The following is a 23871-nucleotide window of genomic DNA, read 5'->3' as shown; positions in this document are numbered from 1 at the left end:
GGCACTTCTCTGATCCTTCTTACCAAAAAAGATACACAATTCATCTCAGCATCCCTGGTTGCAGAAATGAGGATCCACTATTGTTCCCATGAAAGCCCACCAGCACCCAGCTGGCACTTTCCCTGCCTCCTGCAGCCTTTTAATTGCATTCATCCTTCCCTCCTTGCATTGCCACTCCTGAGTGCCAGGCTCAGGATCTGACACTTTCCAGCTATGGATTTGTTCTGGTTGACAGACATCCAGTTCTGGTTGAAGTCCAGCACAAGGCTCTCCACTGCTGATATGCAATCAGGTCTCTATAGCCAGGGGGCTCAGCCAGCCCGTCCCATATGGCTGTTTATATCCCTGGAAAGGCTTTTGCTGCTAATCAGGCTGACCTGATTCCCATAATCTATGCTTTTCCAGTGGGGTTTCTGCTTAAGGCCAATTGCCAAGGCTGGGAGAGCTCACACTGCAACTCCCATGCCTCTTTTGGGACACTCTAATGCACAGGCACACACAGGCTAGAAATCCCACCCTTGGAAGGGATGGCAATAGTCAAAAACCTGCCTTCTGCCCTTCCAACAAGGCTCCCCATTGCAGCTTAATAATGGGGCATTTTCTAGGAGATTTTACTTCCTCTACCACTAAAAACATTTCAGCTGTAAAAGCAAGCAGAGAGGTCTGCAGCTTCCCTATCCCTGAGCCTTGTAGAAGGTTGGCACATAGATGCAGGCCCATGCTCAGCCCAGGATGTATTTGGTGCTGTTGAAAGTGCAAGCAAAGGCAGTGAGGAAGCAGATTCCCAGAGACACTGGCTTTCTCTACGTGCTAAGCATTTTCCCAGGCCCCAGCCAAGACTGTTACAATCTCTGGTGCTGAGCTTGCCCTGGCTGTGGGAACCCCCATCTGTCAAATCAGAGGTAGCCAAGTGCAGATAATTTTTAAAGAAAACAAGAAAGTAAGAGAGTTTCAACGACCTAAAGTCCCAAGAGACAACTTGTTGCCTGGCTCACTCTTTCTTGTCCCCTTGCAACACTATCACAACCACTTTAAATCAAAAGTTCAACAATTCTTTTGGAATTTGGGTTTTAAAGATGTCTGAGAGACTTACAATAGTGTCATGGTTTGTCCCCCAAGCACAAATAGGTTGTTCTGTAAGAAGATCTGCAAGAAGTGAATCTGCCAATCCATCCTGAGCTCTGCAGGAGGCATGTTGATAAGTTTATCCTGGACATAAACACAGATGGAAGGAAATTGCCATAAAAAACCCCAAAACATGAAAAGTCATAAAGGATGTAACTGCACCTAAAATGTGTTAGAGACTTTTAGGTTTGTTAAGCTACAAAGGAAGATTTCATCCAACCAAAAAGCCCAGTAACCAAGTTCAGAGTGGTCCAGCAGGCTCCCCCAGACCAGCCACCTGGGACAGCTCACCCCAGCCCCCTTTCTCTTCTGAGAGCTGAGCTGCCAGGAAGGGGGCCAGACACCAGGCACAAGTGAAGATCCTCAGTCCGGCGTGAGGTTTCATTCCCAGCAGCAACAAGGGTTTGGAGGAGGGCTCAAGTCTCAGTGTCATCTAAGTGCCCGGTGCAGCCACCAAAATGACATGCCAGCCATGTTTTTTATTCCTGTTGCCTCTGAGAACAACAGTGTTACCAGAAATAGGATCAGTGGGGACAATCTCCTCCTTAGGAGAAAACCATTAGCCACAGAAACAAGGAATGAGCCTATAAAAGAATCTCGCTATCAAGGGACCCATCTGGCTCTCACCAGTGAGAATTTGCATGGCTCCCAAGCATTTAAGTGCAGAATTAATAACAATCTCTTTATTTCTTCAGTACTAGGCAGTAGGAGGAACAGTTGATTAGTTTGCTTGTTAAAGTATTACTGACATTCCATACTGTAGTTTTCAAACAATCAGATCTTGATTATTTTTGGTCATGTAAATTAAATTTTTACAAGGATTATTTTCAAGCCTATTTAACTCTATATAAATGCAGCATTTTTTTCAAATCTCAAATTCCCTTGCCCCAACAAACTAAACAGTGTGTTTTCATGCACATGGCACAGGAAATGAACGGTTTTTATGGGAATATTTAAAACTCACTTTTGCAGACAAAGCAGACTTAGAAAACCTCTTTCAAAAGCATGACTTTTTTGAGGGTTTGAAGAGGCTAATTATGAGCCTTTGAAACAACAGTCATCCTCCAAAAATAATTTCATTTTAATCACACTGTTTACTGGATATTTATAATGCACATGCAGAAGATTAAAGGTGAATAGATGGCAGGATATATGTTGTGCAGAGCTTGGGGAAGAAACCCAGATTCCAGCTTTGTAGAGAAGTTCATTGGAAATTCTTGTTGAGAATTCTTATTTCCATAATAAAACCAAAAAACAGATATCTTCCAAACGCACTGGATGCAGTATGGTGGCCCACGCCCACTAGTATATGTACTTTGGGAAAAGTACATTACCAGGCTTCTGGGCCAAGGAACAAACAAACAGCAACAGAAACGTCTCTGGGCAGAGATGGACTCTTGCCTGAAGGACTGTGGGCTTCCCTGGCAGAGCCGAGCATCCCTGTGGCACGAGGTGTTTCGAGAGCATGCAACGTGCCAATCTAAATATGAATCTTTGATTCATCTCTCATTGCACAGTTTCGCACTTGTGCTTTAACTGAACGTTCCTTAGAGAAAAAGGAAAGGTTTTGAGGAAAAAAAAAGCAAAAAGAAAAATCAGAGCAAACCTAGGAGGAAAGTGTATTGACAGCAACATCTGCTCTAAAAAAGGCAGGGACAGAATTTACCTTACTCCCCAGCAAATGACAGGAACTTTTAGATCCGAAACTAAAATGTTCTTCATCAGAAAAAAGTGAAGTCAAAAGAAAACCTGTAAAAGTAGGAGAATATCTCACTGACAGGGCAGGAAGAAAATTTAAGAATCAGTTCAATAGTAAGAAGAAAAGTTCTGGGGGATATTTTTCCACAGGCATTTGAAGAAAAACTTGAAACAATGAGTAAATTCAGATTGAATTCAGTTAAATTCTTGGTTGAAAGAAGAGTAAAGTTATAGATTTCTGAAGATGGCAAATATTTCCACTCCAACTGTTTGCAAGTAAAAATTTTGTAACTTATTTGTTCAAAATACCATTCAATTCAAAAAACACAAGACTAATCAGAACACAAACAATTCAATTTTGGTGGAATGAAACACTTTGGTTCATTCAAGGTTTTGGCATGATAAGCTTTTTGGTTTCATTTTGCCAAAGAAAACTTCAGAAAATTCTGACACAAGACATTTTTCCTGCTTTTTTGGTTTGGCTTCTGAACAAAAAAACCCCTAATCAGTATTTGGCTGGATGTATTAGAGTCACTGAATGAAATTATGCCAAGGTAACATGGCTTTAACATAGCAAAATGAAGATGCTAAAGTATCAGATTAATCCAAAGCAGCTGTATGCTGTTTTATGCTTGCTGACTGCTGAAGGAAATACAGAAGTAATGATGCAATGCTTACATGTAATGAATTCTGGAATATCAGCTATGTTTTTAGAACCCAAAGCTGGTGGAAGCTTTCCCTCTGTCCTTTGCATTTTCTCACTGGGCTTCTGGCCACACATACCAATGATATACTGCTAGTGAGGACAGGTGCTTCCAAAACTTTTTTAAAAATGGACTTCACTGACCAACAGTGGCTGCCTTTTGCCAGCACAATTATTGCCTTGGCCTTCACAGGTTATTTATTGGTGCTGTGCTGCAACATACTTCATTTCAAAGACATAAGTCAATTTAGCTGTAAAGTTCTTTACATTTTTGTGTGCCCTCACTTGTAATGGTGAATGTTCTCTGGTAGGCAAGATGTGATTGTTCATGAGACAGGCACGGCCTCCTGCTGCTCTCTGTGCTCCCATTCCTGCAGCTCCTGTGACCATTCCTGCCACCCTTGAGGCCACCGCTGGGATCGCTGAACTGCTGCCAGCACCAGGAAAAACAGCATGTTTGAGTCCCTTTCATGTGTGTTTGGAAAAACTAAGTTTTCAGAGCTCCTTTCTCAGAGTTAAAGAAAACCCATATTGTTTTCACCAGAAAAATGCATGTATACAGAGCATAGATAAAGAATAATGAATGGGAGCCAAGAAAGAAGTTAATGCAGGAGGAGTACTCACAGCACTCTGCTTCCAGCAGCAGTGATCTGCCCTGATCTTGATGATGGTCCCTGTCTGGGCCTTGGGGGACTGAGAGCAGCATTTGCTGCCAGGTAAAGAGTTGCTTCATACCCCTTTTACAATTTCTGCTATGGCACCATCAGAGAATGTCTCTATCTTATGTAAAAATAAATTAATAACTAATATAAGCATCAATAAAAGAAATCCCTTTGGAAAGTACCCCCTCAAACCCGCTGGTTAAGTGTTTCATGAAAACACAAGCAGTGTGTATTACTGCCAAATCAGAAATAGTCTTTCTGACAGAACAGTAAACAAAAGAAGTAACGGAAGAATAACAGAAATGACAAATTTAAGACAGGAAGTATAGCATTTTGAAACTCATGCAAGAGCTTAAAAACATTATTTTTGTATTGTCATGAAAACTCCAAGTAGAATAATATAATAAGGTGCAATATTTTCAGTGGTTTTTGTCACATTCAACAGCACATATGGCAGCCAAGCACTTTGACAATGTTATGAAGACTTGCTTAAGACCACCTGGGAGGGGATAAAGTGATTTAGAACAACATTTAATAGTCTAGTGAAGCTCAAATTAGCGTTCTATAGTTTACTAGAAAGGTCCAAAGAAATAGGAGAGAGAAAGAGAACCTAAGAGGGAAACATCTGCTTTTTCATATTTAGGATGGTGACAGAATAACTTCCAAATATGTAATGGTACATATTGGTACTCTAGTTATATTTTATAAAAATATTCCATATGGTATGTAGTAGGGCAGTATTAAAGTAGAAATATGAATGTCAAAAGGCAAAGGCACCACAGCCATTGGCTAAAACAAGTTCCTAGAAAGAAGATTTTACATGAAGCATTACACGAAGCACATTACATGGGTAATGTGCTCATATTGGCATCCTCACCCCCATTCCCCCCACTGCTGTATACAGTTCCCAAAAGAACAAGTTCAGATTTAGAAACATGATGTATATCAAGTTACTATTCAGCACATGGCACAAACAACAGGTGAGGGTTTCACTTCATGTATTTCAGGTTTATAATGAAAGCACAAGTCAAAACTCTATAGCCAAGCTGTATCTCAGATTCACCCACTGCGGTTCCAGTACCCTGGGCAGCTGCTTTTCAATAAATCCTAAATAAGGTATATAAAACTATTTTTATATCTACTGAACTTTTCTCTTTTGAAACTGAGGAGTCACGGGTAACATCCTTAATATGGTACTGAAAGAGGAAGACAGTTGCCCTTGTCCATTGCATCCAGTAAAGGCAGATGAAACCCACAGGCTTGAACTTCTTTAGGTAGTCAAGAAGTCAAACATGCATAGCTGGAGCTACAGAGTGACTTGGCCTTCAAAAGCACTGCATGGCCAGCATGTCAGGTACAGAACAGATGTTGGCCAAGCCAAGCATGCAAATCTCTATCTGCAGTGCTAACACTGGATCCTAAGCTATTTGGTCCAGGAAAAGCATCTTCCCCTCTGTAGAGCTGAGGTAAAAAATCTTCAACTTTGAAATGTGACAAAAACTGTCTATGATAAATTATGCATTAGCTTTCTGTGCTAAGTCTTTCAGGTGACAAAGAAGCAGATGGTTTTTGAGCCATGTGTACATATGTTTCTCAGCAGAAGAGGTTCCTATGGAAGCTTCTAGGCACAAAAACATAGAGAAGATCAGATAAAATCCTTTCAAAGAGCAAGAGGAAAAGATGTCATTCCAGTGACAACTTAAATTAATGAAATACTGGAAAAGTTGCTTCAGCATATATTTAAAGCTGAGTAGAAGTTTCCTGGATTGAGACACAAATAAATATGTGAGTCTTTGCACCTTTTTTTTCCTTTTAGGAGTTTTTAGGCAAGTTGTCACAGGGGTCTCCAAGAATACACTCACAGAGTTACAGCAGAGCCCTTGAAAGCACAGGCACAGGATGACTCCAGAGGTAAAAGCACAAATATGAATGGTCAAGGATGGTCAGTAAAGGATTGCAACCCTGAGAGCTGGGCAGGGCTTGCTTTGGGGCATAACAAAGAAGACATGTAAAAGGGAACAAGGAACTGATATTAAATAGGTATAAAAAATCTCCTATACAGTGAAAACACAAAGGAGGAAAAGAGAAGGAATTAAAAAAAAAAAACCTGTGCAAGACTGGGATCACAGGAAGAGCAGGGTAAGAGGAGGTGCCCCTGCACTGTGCTATCCCCTCTCTCCAACAGTAACAGCATTGTGCCCAGTCAATACTTATCCAAAGTGGATCCTCATTCCCCCCCTCTGTGGACAAAGAACACTGTCCTACTGAAACTCAGCAATTATCCATCAAGTCTTGTCTTTTTGTCCACGGGTTAAATACACTAGAATTAGAGAGGTGTGTACACATGCATGTGTGTGTTTTCTGCTCTAGCTTTCCAATGCAAGGTGATTAAGATCACAGCATCAAGTCAGACTAAAGGTGAACACAACCCAGTTGGGTTTTTAAAATTAATTAAAAACATGGAATAGTAAAAAATCATTAAAAAAAAATAAAACCTCTAAGTACTTGAAGGTTTATAAAATGTTGTGCAACTTCAGATAATGAATAAATAATTCATTACACAAATACTTCCTAAGGGTACATTTCCTTGCTCGAGGAATTCCTGAAATGAAGCTTGGCAAATGCAAAGAACCTATGAAAAGGATGGCATTAATTCTAGAAGGTTCTGCATTTAACAAGTTTCTACCTTAACATGAGAGGAGAGTTATTATTCTGTCACTCCTTCTGGAATGATATTAAGATTCAGACGCCGAGCACGGCAATGGAGCGCGAAGGTTTGCTGTGCACTGAGCAGCTCCTCGCCTGCACCTGTTTACGATCGATTGCCTCATTATCATTTCGCACAGCGGGAGAGAGCACAGCTAAACCCACACCCAGAGAAAACTGAAAATTCACCGGGTTTATTAATGTCCCTGCCATCTGCAGCCCTGCATGCTGCTTCCTGAGCGCTGGGCAGCACCACACGGCCATGACATGGAGCTTTATTGTCCGGTCCTGCACGGCAAAGTATTGCACCAGAGAATTCTCCAAGCAACTCCAGTGGCAACTGAGCATGGCAGAGCACAGAAATAAGAAGCCATGCCCATATGATGTGTTGGTGTCTTGGTTTTTTATTCTCTCCCCTTCTTCCCCCCAGAAAGGATACTTCTAACCAAGACAAAGGATAGAATAATGGAGAGGAAGAAAGCAGGGGAAAAAAAAATCAATACCTTTTTCACGTTTTCATAAATCACGACAAACCACCATCCCTGACTATTTTCATTCCTGCAGCCAGGCAGGCTTTGTGCTGCAGTGCAGAGAACCAGAGTTCAGGCTTCACAGCATGGCTTTCTTTTCCCTGGGCTGATGAGGGCTAGAGCACTAGCCCAGTGCTGCTGGGCTGCTCTCAGGAAACACTCAAGATTGGATTGGAGGGGGCTCTGAGAGACCTGATCTAGTTGAAGATTGGACTAAATGACCTTTAAGGGTCCCTTCCACCCCAACTATTCTATGAGTTTATGATTCAGAGCTGCCAGGAGGGCTCCAGGCACCCCTCCAGGCACTCCGCAAACTGACTCGGGGAGTAGCTTTTAGGGGTAGCTTCCTAACCTCTTGGAAATGCAGTTTTTACAACTGGAACGTCATAATACCAGAAATTGCTGTAGCGATGCATTTCATTGGTACTGACATTCCTCCTGACAGTATTTGCAACCCTTATCTGTGTTTGGTTTTCGTGTGCATACTGGTGAAAGCAAAATGTGTTTACGCATAAGGAAAGCTCAGCAAATAGTTAAATATATTCACCCAAAAGAGCCACATGTAAGAATCACACATGCAGAAACTGGTGACTGACACATGGAAATAGCTGACCAACCACAAGTCCCAAAATAGCAAATACCCAGTGAAACAGTTGTACCACTGGAATATGTTTGCATAAATTATTCACGGAATAATTCTGAATATTGAATATGTAGAATGTTAAGGCAGTCTGGGAAAGTCTGCACACAGGCGTTTCTTTTTTTTATAGATTTTTACCACTTGTCCTGCTGGTCTGCTCAATGCCCTCTCTCCTCACAGTCTTTCAGATAAAGGTGTAACTAAGTGTCAGCATCCCACAGCAGCCCTCGTAAGTCGGAGTCTGGCCAACTCTGAACATTAAGAGCATTAAGGTTAACATGAGCAAAATGGCTGTCAGGATTCCTTCATTACAACAACAGCCTGTTATTACCAGATCCTACTTTCGTGATACGGAAAATGCTTACAGAAAATGAACACAGAGTTGACTTCTTTTATTTGCTACCAGTGGATTACACTTGGTTGCCTGGATCCTGTCCTGACCAGTCCATAGCATTCTGTCACTTGCTCAAAAACTGCTCATGTCTCTAAGTTGAGATAAAGCACCAATGGTCCTTTAAGAGGCAATTTGACACCACTATTTATTTCCTGTGATTGATTCAGCACAATGCGGAGGAACAATTTCAGTTCTTTCCTAGACTGAAGGTACGCAAGAAAAATAAATATTCCTTTCTTAAAATTCATGGAAGGCGAGGTTGAGAATTCTCTTGGTTCATCATGACCAAGGCATTTAATTCTGTTCTGACAAGTGCATTAATATAAGTCAATGCATCTTGGGTGGAAGAAGTATGAATCAACCGATGTATTTATTTATTTTTTTATAAATAAATTCAATAGAAAAAGGTAAAAAAAAAAAGCAGGGGAAAAAATCCTATACCAATTTTCCTTTACTGATTCTCCAGCAGCAAGTAAAGAATAAGAAGTGTTTTGCACAGGGTGGCAAATTCTCCTACTAATGAAGTTCCCTGTAGTACTTGTGCACTGTGAAATGAAAAGGAAACAATGCAGGTTTGTGCCAGAAAATTAACATCTGACAGGTAGAAGAGGACAACCACAGAAGGAGAAGGCAGCAAACAGCAGAGGTCAAATGAAAGGACTAAAACAGCCAACAACTTTCTGAGGTGTTTCAGGGCAGAAACCCTCCATCAGTAAAGCTCTAAGTGGAAAGTGATTAGCTTGTGACCATGTGCAATCTTTATTTACACCTCTGAACTCTGTCCAGTGTCTCAGGGTACATCTTCATGGCACAATATCAGGCTACACAGGGACCCTGAATGAACTTACTCAAAGAGCTAAAGCAACTAAAGCCCTTCTGAGAAGTGCATTAAGAACAGCACTTTATCCTGGCTAGTCTGTGCCTGGTCCTGAGAGGATGATTGAATATAAATCTCTCAAGCTCTGGAGAAAAATGTAGCCTTCGGGTTCTTGTGCACCATCTGCAAGGTACAGTATTTTTCCATCTAGACAAACTTATCATTGCCTTGACTGATGCCAAATGTTTCTTTTGTAGGGCTAATTTACAGGCCTAGTGATGTAGGTATTATTTCAATTATTATGGAGAAAAAATATAAATAAGAATAAAATCCCTTAAAGAGTCAGTGCCATGGAAGGCAATGATAAAATTTACCACTGATCTCAATATTTCAAGAAGCTCATCTTTACAGCAAAAAATATCCTTTCAAACAAGATGGAAAGGTGGATGTGGAACTATATGGTTTTATCTGCAGTAAGAGTATGACTTAGAAACCTATTAGGTATAACAGCTTCACAATTTTTAGTACATTTATCAGGTATATGAATCATCCCATCTCCATATTTCGGGTTTGAATTCAAGTACACCTCAGAGAATGTCAAGATAGTTAGCATCTAACCTTAACCAATTTCCATGGAAGACAAATAGGTGTTATAACTTGAAGAATCTGACACAAAATTATTTCCCTGAGGTCTTACAAGTAACCGACTGCAGAAGAGAAAACTGAATCCAATCTTCCAAGTTCAAGGCTAGCAACCTAATTTCTGGACAGGTTCCCTCTCCTGTATGTTAAAGCAGCAGCCTGGAAAAGAAGTCATGTACTGTCCCTCCGTCAAGTCTTTGACCTTACCATGACATGACAGGTCTATAGGACTTTTTGGGGTGAGCTATGGGAAGAGGATTTTCTATATGGACTAAATGTTTATTGTAGGATCTTATTGTCCAGAGTCACTTATGCAGGTATTTATTGCTACAATTGCAACAAATATCACAAGTTCACCTGGGGTTTTTGTTGTTGTTGTTGTTGGGGGGGTTATTTTGGTTTGGGTATTTTTTTGTTTGTTTGTTTGTTTTAATCTCTCTCATCATAGAATTTTAGGGATCTCAGTACTAGCACAGCCCTGCCAGTTGTGACTCCACAATGGGAAGCAGAACAAGTCTTTCACATTGCGAGCACATGTTGGTGTATTACCAGCAGTCTCACATGCTTTGCCCTATTGCTGCTAAGAAAAACTACTGAGGATCTCAAGGGAGAGGGGGCTGCACAAGAGCAGCAGCCTTCTTGAGCAGACAAGACCTGCAAGCTCAGGGGCAGATTTAACATAACCTCTCTGGCACGTCTGTGTTCTCAAGGATTTCATGTTTTCCTTCCTTGGGCCCCAGAAGACTTTCATTCCCCACCTCTAACCCACAACCAAGTCATAAGTAGGAAAAAAAATTTCAAGTGAGTGTTGAAATGTTTTCTAGGTCTCCTGCCCCACTTTTGTAGGCTTTACTTGGAAGAGTGATGGCACAGAGTCAGGAAGGGCTCTTGTAATCCCTGGGATTTACATGTAAAAATCCAATCCTGGTTAGCTCTGTCCTCCTCATCTCTAAAGAAAATATACAAGACTTTGGATTTGTAGGCTCTAGGAATAAGTTCTTTAAATTATTAAAGCCTGATTATTCAGTGTGTAAAAGAAATCTGTTCCTCAGTGAGTTTATAGGACTACTGAATAAATTCCACAGTCAAACATAATCCTTAATCTTTAATTTCCTGTTCGTCATCACAACAGCAGATTTAAATCTAATTAGTTTTTTCCAATTGAATTGTTCTCTTATGAAAGATGTAAAATCTGAATGATTGCTTGACAGTGGGTTCAGAAATTTCTTAAACAAGGTCTTGATCCCAAGACTACCAAAATCAATGTTTTCAATGAGTTTTGGATCAGTCACTGTGTAACTTAAATTTTGTGCTAATATCTAAATGCATTCTGTTGTACAGGAAGAGTCTACAAAAACTCCCACCCCTATATGCAATCATTGCCTTAAGATCACCCATTACTTCTTCAAAAAGATTTGAAAGACATTTTATTTGGAAACAATTTTACCAACATGTCTGGTACATAGTATAGTTTCCCTACCTCTGTTTACATTACTAGTGTTATTATTAATAAATCACAATTAGTTGCTATGGAGATAAATCTGCAAATAAAATATTATGACTGAGCTTCCAAAGCAAATAAACAGTATCAGGAACAGATTAACCCTAAACTAGCAATGACTTCATTTCAATGCAAGTTGTGTCATCAGAAAAAAACAATAATAAAAAACCAAAACACACCAAAAAAAACCCCAAACCAAACTCACTAAATCACTCTGTATCCAGCACTTTCTGACAGCTACTGGGAGACACCGTGCTTGCTATAATATTTTACTTAAACTAGAATATTTATTAAATCACGACAGCTATCCCAAGGGTTGGGCACTAACATGATATCACACCAACGTGTTTCCTACTGGCAGCTATACCAGTCGAAAGCAAGCACTAAATGTGTTGCATGCACATATAACTTTGTGTATCAGCTTATTTGAAATAGGGTTGCAGAGTTAGAGGCAAACTTTAACATGTATGCAAATGTAAGTTTCAGCATGTGAGAAAAGCTTTTAGCCTTGAGCCATGAATGCGACTGTACCAAACCAACAGGAGTATTTTGCTTAGAGTAAATCTGGGGTTTCTTTACAGTGAAGAAGGTCTGCTAGCAGAGACTGTTTATCATCTAAGCAGTAGATATGTTTTTCGGGCATGGCTACGTGAAACTAAGTATTTCTGAAAGTGGGGTGGCAGATGGGAGGCAAACCCTTGGGAAAAGATTGAAATCAACATTTTGATTAAACCACATTTAAATGGAACCACAGAGAATAAATTAGGTGTAAACATTATATCCAGAAAGGATCCCAGGCAACAAATTTGGTTAAACGTTTTTCACTGCATAGAGAAAGACCTCTTTGAGTTCATTAAAGTATGGGTGGATAAAAGAACATTTTTCTTCTTAGTTCTGTCTCTAAATTCATTGTAATTACCGTTGCAGACATTTGTGCTATGTAAACAAATTCTCATTTACATTTGCTTTCATCTTTACTGCTAAGTGTGATTTCAGAAGAGTTAGAAAGCAACTTGGGTGTACGAAGCCTTAAAACTCTGTGCTGGCTGCTGTGATGCCATTCCCAGGGCTTACAGAAGGAAAAAGGTGTGCTCTTCTGGAAACCAGAGGGGTCAGGGCCAATGGCAGGCGCTCACAGTGTTTGCACTGTAATGTCCTCCCCCAGCCTGGACTAGGAGAGGCTTTCCTTGGTAAGGACTGCCAACATCCTACACTATTAGAGTGAGTTGTGTCAGTGGCCCTCCTTCCTCCCTAAATTTAAGGAAAACACTCATCCCCATCAATGCCCTCTCCAAAGATGTTAACCATCATGTCATTCCCGTTCCCTTTCTTCCCAGCTTTCATAATAACTGTTAATGGAATAAAGCACAGTCTCTCTCACAAAGCTGACTGCAGGTGGTCACAGTCAAGAGTCTTGGGTACTAGTGCTTCAAGAGCAATCCCTGTTCTGCTAATTAAATGATATTCTCAGCACTTCATGAAAACAGAAAGAGGAGTTTTACAGTTAAAAAATCAACAGCTGAGATACAATAGAGAAAACTGCTAATCAAACCTGAGATTTTGAATTCCAAAGTAATAGAGAAGACCTTTACAGACAAAGCTTGAAGACATCTGAGGAAAGAGCCCTTTTCTTTCTCCATAGTCTGACCGACGCATCACTTCAAGCTAAAGATTGTTCCAGTTCATGCACACAATGTATGACTGTCACAGCCCTGATTTTTCAAGTGTTCAATTGAAACAATTTCAGCTAAACTCAGAGACACCTGGATTTGCGTAGCTCCTCTGAAAAGCCAACCCAGTATTTCTTCTCTTCTCTGAGCAACATTTGAGGCACAAACTAGATTGAACAAATATATATTTACAGCAGTCCTACTTTCAGAAATGCCAAACAAGGCATCAAAGTATATTTTTGCAATCAGCCAGGACAACATACCTTCTCTAAAGCAAACAAACAAAGAGTCTACATCTGACCTTCTACTCCAAAATGTTTGTTTTTTGTTTTTTTTTTTTAATCATGGAATTTCCTGAGAAAAATTAAACTCGTGGTTTCTCCCCAGCTCCTCTCTCTCCAGCCTTCTTCCTGTTAGAACATGAAATCCAGGAAACTCAGTCACTACCACACTCTCCCTTTGCATCTCATGATCTTGCCAGGTGGCTCCAGTTGTGTTTTGTGCTACAGAAAAAGAGGCTTAGCTGCTTCTATTGCTGAGCACAGACTGATAGTTTAGCATATTCAGATGCATCAGAGATTTACAACTGCCTTGGTACAGGAGCTCTATTCATGGGCCATTAATCTACCTCTTTTATATGTAGAGTAGACAAGGAATTTCATATGACAAAAAAATTTGCCACTGAAAAAGTCAATTTGAAAGTTTCCCAAATAGGTATTATATGGGCAGGAGGGCGGGAAGAGGGGGAGAGGAAGAATCCAACACCTTTACATTTTGGTGTGTCCTCAGAAGATTAAATTCCTTCTCCCCCAACCCTGCCATCTAGCCCTTCTTAGCAAGTCGTGCTTTTTACTGAGTTTTTCTTTCATCAGTTCTATTCAAACCATACACCAGACAGGTTAGGTGGATGTTGGATAGCATCTGTTTAGAGCCTCCAGCACCATAAGCACGCTCCTATTATCTTTACTAAATGGTTTCAAAATCTCATTCAAGACGGAGCTTTCTTTGGTACGCTAGCAAGCCATGTTTTACACAGATTTAGCTGGAAAACCCCTGAAGAGTAACTTCTGAGACTTTTACAAGCCTATCCGGAGCACAGGCAACCACATCAGTGAACAAAAAAAACTCTACCGTGTCCTAACACGAGCAAGAAGCAACCATGGTTTGCATCCAGGTATTTTGAAGATAAGACCTTGAGGCTTGAAGGTGAGGAAGAAATTTCTAAATTGAAGCGAAACTCAGCATAAACATTTGTTTTCTACTCCAAGGGTGCAAGAGTACCATCTGATGCTATGATCCCATCTGAATTGTCATCTCATCTGAATTTAGCTGCCTACACGCTGAACCTCAACTTAGTGTCTGTCTCTCCCCTGGTATCTGCAGGCAGGCATAAGTATTTCAGAGGATGATTCAATCCACCTGTTTGGGACATCCAGAAAGGATACCTTAAATTTTGGTAGCTAAAAGTGAGTCTAGACTGATAGTGAATCTTCATCAAGTTTACTTTAAGTTAATGTAGGACAGTCCAACTCTCAGGTCCCCAATGGCACTGACAGGCTTAAATCACCCTGAGCAGTTGGTAACATCTTTATCTGTCATCTCTGACACATATGGCCGTTGTGGTTTAGCTGTGAGTCCATGAGATGGAGATGAATAACCAGGTACCAAGCTGTATTAGCAAGAGTCTAGCCAGCAGCTGAAACAAAATTTATCCTCTTCCCTCCTATTTGGCACCCGTGGGACCACATGTGGAGTACCACGTCTAGTTTTGGAATCTCTGATAGAATACAGACATTGACAAACTGGAATGAGACCAGTAGAGGGCCAGTAACACAGGCCTGGCTCACACAAGAATAAGAAGAGTCTGAGGAACTGGTCTTGTTCAGCCATAAGAGGAGGAAAACCCTGAGGGGAGATCTTATAGCTGTTTTCAACAATCTGCAGAACAGGCAGAGAAACTTGAGGTATGTACACAGCGAAAGCACAAGAGGCAAAATTGTGCAACAGCTAACAGACAAGTTGTAACGAGAAATTCCAGTTGGATCTTAACAAAAACTTTTCCCCATTAGATGTGGTCAGTTGTTGGCAAAGACACTCAGAGAAGCTGCAAAGTCTATATCTTTGAGCTCAAAACTCAACTGGACGAGACCATGACAACCTGACCCATCCCACCATGCCGTTAGCAGAAGGCAGGGCTGTGTGAAAACAGAAGGTCCCCTCCACAAGTCTCTGTGCAACTCAGGGTTCACTCAGCTTTCACTAAGCCCATTTTAGACCTCCACCGACTTCAGTGTGGACTTTCTAGGCATTCTATTTCACTACATTTGGAAAATGAGGTTAAAATTTATGCTTAAAATGGAAAACGAATTTGATGTATTTACTAAAAAAAAAAAAATATTCAGAAAGGAAGAAACATTTTATTTAAAAGTTTCCCAACCAAAACATTTTATTTTTGTTTGTTAGTCCAATTCTAGAGGTGTTGAAATCCCCAGTTTTTCTAATCTCTACTAACACATGCATGTGTGGGAATAAAGTTGTTAATATTTAAGGTTGAGAGGTCTAAGTCATCTTTACTAAAAGAATGTTCCTTTTGACAAAAGCTGACAGTCTGTGATTGTTTCCAGTTCTGCATTTCTGACCTATTGTATTGAGTGTACCACTCCTATAGGCTCCATCAAAAGCCACCTCTCCCTTATTTCTTATTGATTCCTTAACACTGTAGCAGTTAGCAAGATACTTAAGGAGCCCATCGCTGGGAGGGATGGATACCTGGCTTTGTTAACACTGAACTGACTTCCTCACCACTTTCTTGTGTTTCTGAAACAAAAAATTGGTTTTCTGCAATCACTTGGAGGGGAGCAGGGGAGTAGAGGAGCAGGAGCTCTCACTATGGTCATAGTTAATAAATCTTCTGTCTGACCTGTCCTAAATTGTACTTTGTATAGTTGCATGCTTGGAGTCCCCAGATTCTCTGACACATAAAAAATGAAAATTAAAGTGCTTAAAGCTGTGCAACTTTTGTAATTTATAAAGGCTTTCACAGCTCACCAATATAGAAAATGAAAAAAACTCAAAGGTGCAAAAAACAACTGGTCATCCATAATCACAGGGCTGAAACAAGATTAAGAACTTAAAGACAGATTTCCTCTCTACAGCAGTTCCCAGCAAAGGCAGTCAGGAGAGGGGAGAAAATCTGATAGAATCTATTTGGCATTCAAAAAAGGCATAAAGCAGAATTACTGAACGAGTGGGGAGAGAGAGAGTGAAGTGAAAAGGCTGGACAGTGTTCAAGGCAGTAATGGTTGTGAATGCTAATGTCCTTACTCCAATTCCCAACTAAGCCAACTTAATGTGATGACAAACAGCAATAAAACAACGCTGCATCACACTCCTACTATAATATCATGACATTACACACTACCATTTCAAGATAATTAACTTACTTCATCATAAAATTTTGCCATTGCATCTGGCCTTAAAGTATGCCAAGAAGATAAGGAAATTCTGCACCAAAGTGGAATTGGAGATTCACAGACGTTTGCCTCTAAGGGTGTGACAAAATTATACTTCTACAAAAGTACATATTTCCAGGTTTAGCACCAATGAATACGTTGCTTTCTCTATGTTCTTTATTGCAGTACCCCTTTCATTAATTGAAGAAGAATATTTATCTAATCTGTCTGGCAGTTGCTTAGGTTATTGAATATATCTCATATAGAATCTGAATCCCATCATCACAAAGGGTGAAGGTTTATGTTACAAGGTTTCTGTCCCTATTTTCCTTGCTTTGTAGAGAAACAGCACATCCCACTCACTAGTGGGATAAACGCTCCTTTGTTCAGAACATGGGGCTGTCCTATGGCATCTGAGCAACTCGTAGGGCTTCTTCAAATTCTTCCCACTTAAATAGGACAGGGTGATCAGTTCCTGAAATTTGCAGAGCTCAGATAAGGCTGAAAGCTCTCTGAGTTTCTTAAGAAATATTCTTTCCTAAGCAAGTTTGATTAAAATCTGGCTGTTTCATACAAGATTCTATGAAGAGCTCAGCTAAAGAAATCGCTTTGCACCCCCATGGATAAGATGCTTGTTTCCTAGAACTACATGAATGGGAGAACGAATATAGGTTCTGAATCAGGATCAAGACTCGGGTAGGGTTGTTTAACTTCTAGTTTGCTTGAATCTATCAGCTTGTTTTTTTTCTTTTATACGTAATTTTCCAGCTCAGATGGATTGATGGTTTTGATATATTTTCTTGGGAATGAAAAAAATACTACCTTGGAGGAAGCTCCTGATATTAATTCTTCTATCACTGTCCCAAACATTTTGAAGATGAACCCCTCAATGATCAATTCATCACTTCCACGACTGTTGAAAATAGGTAATGTATCTCAGGTGACTAACACAGGCTAAAATCTCTGTTGTCCTCTCTTTGCTTTTATGGCTTAACCATGCCAGAGTGAAAACTAATTGCAGATTTTTCTAAATCTGCTGTGGCTATGCTTTCACACTCTCCTGGTTTTGTCTGAAATAAATTTAATTTTCTTCAGAGTAGTTTGTATGGAGTCATGTTTAGATTTGTTGCTGAAAACTGTTGAAAATACAGGGATGTTTTAGTTATTTGTCACTCTCCACAACTACCTGAAATCAGATTGTAGTGAGGTGGGGGTCGGTCTCTTCTACCAAGTAACAGGTGAGAGGAAAGGGGAAATGGCCTCAGGTTGTACCAGGAGAGGTTTAGATTGGATATTAGAAAAAATTTCTTCACTGAAGGGGTTGTGGAACATTGGAACAGGCTGCTCAGGGAAGTGGTGAGTCACCATCCCAGGAGACATTTAAAAGATGTGTAGATATGGCACTTAGGGGTATGGTTTAGAGGTGGATTTGGCACTGTTAGGTTAAGGGTTGGGCTTGATAATCTTAGATGTATTTCCAACCTAAATTATTCTATGATTACTGAGCAGCACTTACAAAGAGCCAAGGCCTTTTCTGCTTCTCACAGCACCCCACCAGGTGCACAAGAAGCTGGGAGGGAGCACAGCTGGGACAGCTAACCCCAACTGACCAAAGGGATATTCTACACCATATGGCATCATGCTCAGCATATAAAGCTGGGGGAAGAAAATGGATGGGGGGAACATTCAGAGTTATGACATTTGTCTTCCCAAGTCACCTTTACACGTGCTGGAGCCCTGCTTTCCTGGGAGTGGTTGAACACCTGCCTGCCTGTGGGAAGTGGTGAATGAATTCCTTGTTTTGCTTTGCTTGCATGCATGGCTTTTGCTTTACCTATTAAACTGTCTTTATCTCAGCCTGTGAGTTCTCACTTTTACTCTTCTGATTCGCTCTCCCATCCCACTGTGGTGAGAAGTGAGTGAGTGGATGCATGGGGCTCAGCTGCTGGCTGGAGTTAAATCACAACACAAGCACAGAGTACCTATTCTGCCTGAAAGCTCTGCAATCTTCGCCTTTCTCATCACATAGCTGAAGGAACACAATTAATGCTGCAACACAATATTGTCAACGTAGTAAATCTCATTTCAAGACTGTATTGGAGGAGGCAGAGGGCAAGGCGTCCATTTCAAAGCCGAACAGATTTCACCCACTGACACTCATACCTACAAGGACTAAGATGCACAGGCCTGATGCCTTTGACCATCAGGCTCACAGGTCTTCAAGACACCTGGTCACAATTACTTGCTGTGGAGGAGGACAAGGTGTACAGTTAACAAATCCTCACCACCTCTTCAGGGCTCTTCTCAAGTTATTTTTGCATGTATGTACCCTTCAGGAACAGCAACTGTGATTCTCTCTCTTTTCACTCTATCTCACCTCTGCCAGTCATTACTGCCTAGTAACCGCAGCAGTAGTGGATCAAGGGTTGGACTTGATGATCTCGGAGGTCCCTTCCAACCCAGCTGATTCTATGATTCTATGATTTCCACACTGCTCCTTCTTCTCTTTATAGGGCTGTCTTATCTCCAGTCCTGTTACCTTCCCATTATATCTCTAAATGGCTGCAAACTGGCCTTTATTTTGGCTGACCTTTGTTTTCTTCCTTGGAGTGCCCTGAGAAAGGGAATGTAGGTGGGCGGGGATCTTTACAACCTGCTAATCTAGGTGCTATCAGCACACTTCTTGTACACCCCGCATTTGTTTTTTTCTGGATGATTCCATACCCAGACATCCCCATTTGATCTAGGGTGGCCCTTGGCCCACCAACAGGCCCTGTTGCCTTTTCTTCTAGGTAAGCCCTGATAAAAGGCACCTGTACTCTTGAATCAGACTGGGTGGAAACAGTTAAATTGTGAGAAGCTGTGAGAAACCTCAGTATGGACTTTCATTCCTATGCCTTGGTCCTGGCCTAAACTGCACCTGTGCTGTGGAAAGCCTCCTGCCCAGCCCAGAGCCTTGCCTGCCCAGGCATCTCTCATCTCACCCATGGGATGCTTCAGCACCACCACCTGCCTGGACACCCGACTGAGCGTAGTCACCATGGCCATGAGCCACTGGCCCTCACCCTTCCCAGGTCATTAATATTTGCTACACGTCTCCACACCCTGCTTGCATTAATTAAAAATAAACTGTTTAACAAAATTAATGCAGGTGTTCCAGCACCACTTTTTATTCTCAACTCCACTCATAACATCCAGCAATCACTGTTACTTCTTGTCTGACCTTGCTTTCCACGTTCAAAACTCTCAAAGTTAATTTGATTATGAGTTTTTAAATTCACTTTTCATATATACTATTAAATGATTTTTGTTTCAAATAAATTTAATCTACTCTAGCCTCGAGCACTGGAAAGTGTATCCCAGATCTTTTTCTACACTAAATTACTAAATTATTTCCATTAATGTAACAGATTACACTTAAAAATATTTCCAGTACTAAAATATAACTTTTTTTACTGTTAAAACACTTTCCCACTTCTGTAAGAACTGTAGAATTATCTAACTAATATGGCTTAAGGCCATATTAACTGTAGGAAGGTTGTTCTAAGTAGATAACGCCAAGTGAAGTCACTTTTTAACATAATGAATAAAGCTTTACATACTGCTTTTCACTGAACATTTTAAACCTCAAAAAATATCTATTGCTATCCCGAAGCTCACTAAATTCCCTATACTCTCTTTTCAATCTTTAAGGTTCTATAAAACAATGGAAATTTTAGGCAGTTATTCTTTTTCACAAAGCTTGAGGAAAACCCTTCAGTGATTAATTTCTTACTACGTATTGTTTTCATTGTTGTTGCTGTTCGTTTTACAAAGATATCCTTCCCATGTTGAATTTAATGCTATAGGTTTGGTCTGAAGAAAGAAAAAAAAAAAAGTTTTGTTTTTGTCCTGTGTTGTAGGCAGTTTCTCCGTGTGCTAGGACTAGAATTTGATTATCAACACATATAGGGAATGACTCTTTGCCATACAGAAGTCTTTTAAGCTATGGCATTCCTGTCACTTCTAAAATAAAATACATTAAAGATCTCTGACAAGTATTAACTTTGTGGTTGACATACTTCTCCTTGCACTAATTTATCATTACAGTTTAAGACCCTGTAAAATGTGCAGGCCCTTTGAATTCTCTAGATTGGGATCCATAATATGTGACAAAAACACACAACCAAACAAAAAAGCCCCCCACGCAAAAGAGCGAGACATGCTGTTCTTTACCAGTTGTAAACTTCTTTAATTGCAAACAACTAAAAGTTGAGCGATCAGACATAGCTTATTTCCTCTTCTCTTTTTATATAATTTACGCTTTTCTCAAAATAACATCTAAGAAATCCAAGCTGGTAAGTAAAAATGTGAGCTAAGTACTAGAAAAAATATGCTAATTTAAACCTTGAGTTATACTGACAGTATATAACATAGACCTTAAGTGTAATTCTCATATCAAACTTACTATTGACTTCTTCTCAGAGATGTCATCTCTAAGTAAAAGTAAATAAAACAGTATTCTGCAGCCACAATTCACCATCTCAGTTTATCACACTACGTACTAGGTGCACAAACCTAAACTCTGTCCGCTAAGTTTGATTTCACTGTTGTAGTTTCTACTCAAAAGTGATTAAAAGATTGTAAACCATTGACAGATATATCTCTGAATACTGAGGAACTGATGAAAGAAAACACCTGAAGTAACTCAGATGTTTGAATAAAATTTACATACAAGGGTATGGAAAAATGCTTGTTCATCCAACTTAGTTCTATGATGAAACAATATATTCACATCTCTTGTGAAACTCAATCGTTGTTGGCTTAGAACAACTATAAAAATAAGCAAAAAAAAGCTCAAAGGTACTTTATATGCTCCCAAAAAGAGAATATGATGATGATCACACAGTTATTTTCATTTTAAATATGCACATATAGTTGTATACTAATGGTGTCTAAACAGGATTCACACAGTACTTTTTCCTTTCTGTGAAATATATCCTCAGATGTTTCTGGAAGCAGTTTTACCTTGTGCTAATTTCTCCTGAACTGTGTTAATTTATATAAAATATTTTTTGTGTGTCCATCAACAATTCCGGGTGTTTAAATATGTCATATTATTGTGTTAAGCTTTTTAGTACTTTTTTCTAAGCAATATTTCTGCTTTATGCATTAGCTCATTCACATTAATTATAGGTTGATTTTCTCCCTGCTCAACTTGACAAACTTGTATGCTTTCTTCACCTGTTCATTTACTATATTTTTATGAACTTATGCTGCTTTTTTTTTGTTTTAGATACTCCTCAGTGGTTTTATTTAAGTTGATGATCTCAATGGCATTATACACATTACGAAACTAAGCAAATACAGGCCTGAGCCCTTTGTTCTTAAGTTATTTAGAGTTTGCATATTTCATTACCTGTGAAAAATTTTCCTGAATCTTAACTTGAATTGGTTTTGTTATTAAATAAATGACTACTGAATGCTTCTGAAGTGTTGTCTCCTTTCTGTGGACAAATCCCAAAGAACCAGTTCTCAATTATTCATTGGAACACGTTTCTTTTAGGAAAAGAGTGTGATAAATCTGAGTATGTGTGTTTACTTTCTGTCGTTGCTTTCTGATGGATTTATTCATTTAGTTATGTTACATGCAAAATGTTCTTTATATTGCATGTCATCCAACTATTATTTATTCTATTTGAGCTTCTCTTGTCATAGGTAGTGATGAAGACCAAGAACAGACACAGGAAATGACTATATTTACATCACAGTACTAAATTTATTTGCTTTTCAGTTGATCATCCTTTAGAAAGAAAGGAGTTTAATCAAAGGAGATCTCTTTAAAGTGATTTTTTTTGTTGTTTTTACCTTATCTCTGTTAATACATTTCCCCCAAAAAGGTCATCCCAATGCCACAAGATACAAATCTAGACAACATACTACCAAAGTAAAGCTAAGCACAAGGCAGGTAAGAGAGACTGTGAACTGAACAGTTCACTTCAACAGAAATTTCACTTCTCTTTGTTGCCTCTCATTCCTCTAACTGTGCTAAATAATTAAGAATTATCAAGAGGTTCTGTCTAATCTCTCCCTCTTTCTGCTCCAGGAAAAGAGGAGAGAGAAAAAACCAGAGCACTGAAAAGAAGCAAAATTTCTTTTAAAAATATACTTCAGAACATGCTTAAGGTTAAGTCCACACATGACTCATCTTCTCTACACACAAGAATTATTGGATAAAATGCTATAGTTTCTGCTACACACTTGCTCCTCATACCTTACCACCTGCGAAGTTTTCCCTTGATCCTTGTCAGCAGCATCCATAATTTTTATATGTGAGCATCGTGACCTACTTTTCCAGATCTTTAGACACCACCATTGGCTATTTTTAGCACTCTACTGACTCATTTGATGTTTCTGCATGTAGAGGGCTACCCACTGAGGAGATTCACCTCTCCTCAATTTTATTATCTTGTTTTCACCAGCTTGAGACCACAGATGTGGAAAGTGTCCTGCAAGTCTGGACTGAGACATAAATTTCTCACATGACCTACTACAAACCACAATGTTGGCCCTCTGGAAAGGGGGTCAAGTTGCCAGCAGTAATGGCTAAACCTCTGCATGCTCACAGAGCAGCTTACACACATGTGGAAATAAAATATTTCTTTTCTTTTTTTGTTAGCAACTTCTCCCAATGACCTTTATTTAGAAAAAAATTTTTGAGCAGAAATTAAGACACCAGATTCTTGACTCTGCCAAGACAAGTCTGTGCATGACAGGAGGTCCTCTGCTGATTCTCTTCAAAGGCATATGCTCTGGGCATGATTCATAGTGGAAAACAAGAGCAGCAGGGCAGTTACTCCAAAGTACAGATGGATGTTAGCAATGAATGCAGTACAACAAACCTTAGAAATGGCCATTTAGGGGGGAAAGAGCAAGAAATACCTTACTCTTCAGAGTCACATAGGAAATGCAAGGCAATTATGCTGTATGACTTACTTAAAACAAACACTACCCAGCACTATGAACTTAAAACCTCAGGGCCAACGTGACTTGAAGACCCAACCTAAACAGACTCACTGGCTGAGAACACCACATGCAGACAATAACACAATAGGATATTTGTCTAAGGAGACCTTGGCACTAGTTCAGTCACACACCTCACTCCATTATAAGGCTCCTTCATGCTTTGGGCTGTGACACCACTTTGCATATAGATAGTATGAGAAAATAAATTCTCTGATTAGTGTCATGCTGAGCGTCCTTGCCTCGCTTCTCAGTGAGGTGACTCTGACACAAGATATAACTCGTGAGAACAAGGTACTAAAGAAAGGGAGAAACAGGCCAACCACCGT

The sequence above is a fragment of the Pipra filicauda genome, unplaced genomic scaffold, assembly GCF_003945595.2.
Source record: "Pipra filicauda isolate LSUMZ 115617 unplaced genomic scaffold, ASM394559v2 scaffold2_size9829703_pilon, whole genome shotgun sequence".
In the NCBI taxonomy this organism is placed as follows: Eukaryota; Metazoa; Chordata; class Aves; order Passeriformes; family Pipridae; genus Pipra; species Pipra filicauda.
Note: the sequence above shows the minus strand (reverse complement) of the source record.